Genomic DNA, 6,000 nt, shown 5'->3' on the forward strand with positions numbered 1-6,000 from the left:
TACACCACAGCACCATGGCGACGGCTTTCTCTCCTCTCCTCCTTTTTTCTTTCTTACGTTCTTCTTTCTTTCGTTCTTTCTTTCTTTCTCTCTCTCTCCTCCCATTTTTCGTTTTTTCTTTCTTTCTTTGATTCTTTTTGCTGCTTTCTTTCTTTTGATTATAAACACAGTTTATGAAAAATGCATTACCCTTGCGTTTTAAAACATGCAGAATTCCGTGATCGCGATTATCCCCTCGGAAATGAAACTTTAAGATAGGTCTTGTCTAACCTGTCACGATGTAAAATAATTAGAAATAAATAGACCAAGTCTCTGCTTATATTTTGATCAAGATAAAATGCTAAAAGTAGCTACATTGATTGAGAAGAACTCCGAGAAGGAAAATCGATTATTCCTATTGTACTAAATTTGAAAAGAAACCACTTGAAATCACTCCACTCATTCACTCGATGATACCAACCGGCCATATGAACCAGGGTGTGACGACTGACCTCATTACTGTGTATAATTTAGAACCGGACGGAACCGCCCGGAACCGGCGGGCAACCGGCGGTCGAGTTTTGATTTGATCCCTTATTTATTTTTGATTTCGCATGTATAATGACTTATGTACAACTCTATGGAGAATGCAAACCTTACTGATGTGTTGAAGCCATCGAGTCCCAAAGCCAATATCTCTCAGAAATGTTGTCCAAGGACATATTTTCAACATACCTGAAGTTGATGGTGGATCAAAATGCCTGACATTGGTTTTCAGGGGGGTCAAAATGTACAAAAAATGTACAATTGGGGTTTTGCATGGGTAATATCTCAGCTAAAAATATTCTAATAGGCTCAATATTGGTTAAGAGTAATGTCCTACCAAAGGGCTCTGACTAGCAAAAAAATGGACCAAAAATTATTTTTACTTTTGGAGTTTTGACCCCCCAAAGTTGGTCCCGGATGGACGAAGTTGCATTTTGAGGGCCCTATATCTTTTAAAGTAAAGGAGTTACAAGTTTTCTGATGCCAGATTTGAATTCTACACAAATAAGTACCCCAGGATACATACTTTTCAAAGTTGTAAATGGTTCCCTTTATACATTCATGGACCTCCAAACATCGTCTTTCGCGTTGCGACACATTTTTTTACGCTGACCCCTAAATTTCAAATTGATGCCACGGGAAAACGAAATGGAGTATGAAGCTCAAATTTTCAGGATTTTACTTTCTCATCAATATCTACCACCACACAGAAAAAGAAAAAAATTGAAGAGGTGCTGCGGTGCACATCCCTGGAGTTGACATGGAATGGACCAATAGGTTTACAAGGTATCAAAATTTACAACACAAGAGATGATTTTTATGGCAGTGGTATACTTAAGAACAGAAAGCTTTTAGGAAGTGCTGCGTCAATTTCGGATTCGTTTCCCGAACGTAAGAGTCCCGCCAACCTACCATAACACTACATACGAACTGGCCGTTCAGCTGCAAATATTGCAGCGGTTCAAAGGGAAGCTTACAATTGCAGCTTGCAATAAGTTCAAACTTTCTTGTAGATAACATTTCGTAATGACAAAATATGAGGTATGAGTGTACATTTGTTCAATTTAATCAATCATGCAGTGATTGTCAAATATAAAACTTGGAATGGGGCAAAAATCACTATGTAACATCGTGTCCTTTGTTTTTCATATAACAATAATAATTAATAGTACCAATACTATACTAATAATATTAATAATTGATAATTGATACTACTACTACTACTACTACTACTACTACTACTACTACTACTACTACTACTACTACTACTACTACTACTACTACTACTACTACTACTACTAATAATAATAATAATAATAATAATAATAACACTAATAATAATAATAATAATAATAATAATAATACATTCTCATTTCTTACAGAATGTTATTTATTTGTGAAACAAACCTCTATTTCAAAACTGGTATCACCTTGTTATATGCCAACTGATACAGTGGGAATTACATTTGATTATCACAAGCCAAGTTGGGGTGTTCCTGACGGATGGTACATCGACGTTTTCATCAATCTAGGTTGTGACACGGACGCGGATTTTAAGCTACTGGAATCCATAAGTCAAATTGTGTTAAACTGGAAACTTCAACATGATATAATAATTGGAGATATTGATCAACCAAATGGACCTTTCGTGGTAAGAAATTTAAAATCAGGCTAATCCGTGCATGATTTCCAGATCTAAAGCACCTTCAACCAAATGTTTGAAATCATAAAGCACATGTAAACACAGACAGGGAAATAGAATGGAGCAAAGTAAAACACATAACATCCATAAGATACAAATGTACAATGATTATTTTCTATATGAGAAAGGATTATTCCCGTGCCAGAGAGTTGGTCAAATCATTGTAGTCCAGGATCTATCAGGGTTTAATGTGCACCCCCCCCCCCAGGACTCTACCAAACCAACTTTTTAGCTTCCTTTTATGGTCCTATAACACATTCAAGATGTTAACCAGCACTCCAGCCATATTCAAGGTTAAAGGTCAACACAGTGGTCAAATTTCAAAGTTGCTCAAACAAGCACGCCAAATTATTTCTCTCATTGCAAGGATTCAGAAAACGTATAGTTTGACCTATCTGCGACATACCGTTCTTGAGGTATAAGCAAAAAGGTCAAATTTGGGCGGTGGTCAGTTTTTTTGGCCACTTTTACATAACAAGCAATTTGAAACCAATTTCGTTCAAATCGGAGCATGTTTGGCCCCTGTAAGGGGCAAAGTTCTGGTAGGTCAAACTATACTTTTTCTGAATCCTTGCAATGAGAGGAATAATTGGGCGTGCTTGTTAACCAGATTTGAGCAACTTTGAAATTTGACCACTGTGTTGACCTTTAACCTTGAAAATATTTTTGTTAACATCTTGTTATATAGGACCATAAAAGGAATCTAAAAAATTTGGTTTGGTAGAGTCCTGGGGGATGCACATTAAAACCTGGTGGATACTGGACTATTGAGAGTCATCATAATTATGCTTTACCACATTTACGCTGATGACGTTCAGATCTATAGAATCTTTGATCCGAACTGTTTCGGCGATGCGGTTTGTGTGTAAAGCTTACGAGGTGAAAGTGATTTTTTGAAATATTATTCTTATCAAGTTCATATTTGGTCACAATGATACTCAGGTGAAACCAATTTGAAAAATGGATGAACGAAAAATTCTGCGCATACGGTTGCCATGGAAACGGCGGCCATCTTGGATTTTAAGGATATCAGATTGCGCGCAGTTTTTTGATTACATTTTACTTCCAATTATCAGAATTCATGAAATCCCAGCAAACACAAAACGTTTTCGACATCATTCGCAAAAGGTTATAAAAGGTTGTCAGAAAACGTTTAAATGTCGGGTTATATAAAGGGTATATTAAGAGTATAAAACGTTTTCATAACCTTAAAAAACATTTTTGATAATCTACTGCTCAGCAAACAAAAATGTTTTACAGAAAACGTTTAAATGTTGGGTTATATAAGTATACAAACGTTTTAATAACATTCCAAAAACATTCTTGAAAACTTGATACAAAACATTAAAACAGAATGTTATTTTGGGGTTGAAAATATATTTTGCGAAAAATGTTTGCCCAAAATATTTTCAATAACGTTTTAAAAACGTTTTCATGACCTTTATATAACCCGACATTTAAATGTTATTAAAAGGTTTGGAAAAAAACATTTTAAGAACATTTCTGTGTTTGCTGGGTTCAATTATTTTAACATAATGTTATTTAAGTATTGACACAATATTTGGCAAAAATTTTTGCAAAAATAGTTTTCAATAACATTTTTGGAAAACATTTAAAAATGTTGTTGTAGTGTGTTTTCATACAAAACGTTTTAAAACGTTATCATGACCTTTATATAACCCGACATTTTAATGTTATTAAAACGTTTTTACCTAAACCAAAAGCCAAAATATAACTTATTTAAAACGTTTTTAAAACGTTTTTGTGTTTGCTGGGATTTGGTATAATTACAGGGTATGCATACCTTTAAACTCAAACGGACCATATGGCGGTATAAATGGAATTACTTTTACAAAAACAAGAAAGAGGGCTTGGTTACTGGAAGCTAAATAATAGCCTACTGCAAGACCAAGAATATAATGAGGGTATAGAAAAACTTGTTACTGGTACTACACAGGAATGTCAGGGTATATGCATACCTTAAAACTCAAACGGAAAGCGTTTTTTTTTTTGACAAATTAAAATCAATTAGGGTAACGTGGTCTTTAAAATCCAAATTACACATTTTCCCGCCCAAACATTAGAAAAAATCCCTTTTTTTTAAATTTTTTTTTTAAAGCTCTCCATTTGAGTTTGAAGGTATGTAACCTCTACATACATGCCAAATTTCATTGAGTTGTGATAATACAGAAAAAAGCTGCGCGCAAGGTCAAAATAACGCGAAACAACAAAATAGCTGAAAATGACGTTTAAAGTCTAGAAACACTGAATTTTAAACATTTGGTTAAATTATTTGACTTGTCAATTTCAAATTCTCAAAAATGTTTAAATAATTATTATTGTTAATCTCAAGCCGGTTATCGTGCCCCACCACCGTTCGAGGCCAAGAAAATATCACCACCTCCGAGAGCCTTCTTTAAAAGACCCATCTCTTTCCCACTGCTGCGTAGTTCTTTCCGTTTCTTATCTTTTAGCGCTTTATAAGTCTCATTGTTTATGTTTATGATCAAACTCATTATTTCGACTGTTCTTCGTTATTCCACACATTCCCACTCTCACAATGTCGTATAAACTTAGATTTATGTAGTGAAGGTTATTAAGTGGTCTAACGGAAGGTCAAATTTGTTGGAATACAATGTAATGTGTAATATATCAATATACCTTCTTCAGGTATACAATTATTTACACTAACATAATTACATTTGTTCACTGTACTACATCCATAAAGTGAATGATGGGAATTATCAAATATTTTATTTGTTTATGTATAAAAAAATTTATAACCATTTCTGGAATGATCTATCCGCTGATATTTTTTATTTTTCTTACTTTTTTCAGATTCAAATAGTGGCTGTATCAAGTTCAAAAACAGATCCACCGAACGAAGGCATTGGAATTGACAACATTGTAATACATGGTTTGTATTTTTTAAATACCGACCCCTTCTCCGGCACCTTCTATCTCCCAAGTCTCTCAGTTCAGTACCATTGAAAGATCTGAACTTGGCTAATATATGTCTAATGTAATCTTCGTCAGTGTAGCACTACGAAATAAAACGGCTACAGAAAAGTAGAATTCTTACTTTCTTGCCCGAAATCAGGTGGTGGCTAAATTAAGAACTTGAGATAGGCTTGAGTAAAAGCGTTTCTTCTATATGGTCAGAATCTGCTCAAGCGTTTGGCTGAAGAACCTCATTGTCGTTATACCATAGTTGAATGAGTTCTGCCATTTGGATAATCAAAATGGTGTTGTTTGAATTAATCTCAAAATTGAAACTCCAATGAAAAGTTAATTTGGTTTATAGTTAATACATTGATAGCAAAAGTAACTACAAACATTGTCCTGCGGGGCAGAAAAGGCTATCTGAAAAAGTTTATTTTACGTGCTTTTCAATGAACATGATGAAAGCCTTTATTTGATGGTCTACACCTTGTTTAGTTCTTATTTTTATTCTCGGTGATCTTTTTTGTTCTCGGTGGAGTTTTTAACTTTCTCAATGAGTGTTTAGAAGTGTCTCTGAACAGATTCATCAGGATCGTTCATAAAAGCTTCCTGTTTCGAAGTGGTTCTTTCCAAACAACATGAACAAGCTGTCGATCATGTTTTCTCAACTGCGGGACCACGCTTCTGGAACGAGTTCCCCACACCGTCCGAGGCCAAGAAAATATCACCACCTCCAAGAACCTTCTTTAAAAGACCCATCTCTTTCCCACTGCTGCGTAGTTCTTTCCGTTTCTTGTCTTTTAGCGCTTTATAAGTCTCATTGTTTATGT

The sequence above is a fragment of the Amphiura filiformis genome, chromosome 12 (genome assembly GCF_039555335.1).
Source record: "Amphiura filiformis chromosome 12, Afil_fr2py, whole genome shotgun sequence".
NCBI lineage: Eukaryota > Metazoa > Echinodermata > Ophiuroidea > Amphilepidida > Amphiuridae > Amphiura > Amphiura filiformis.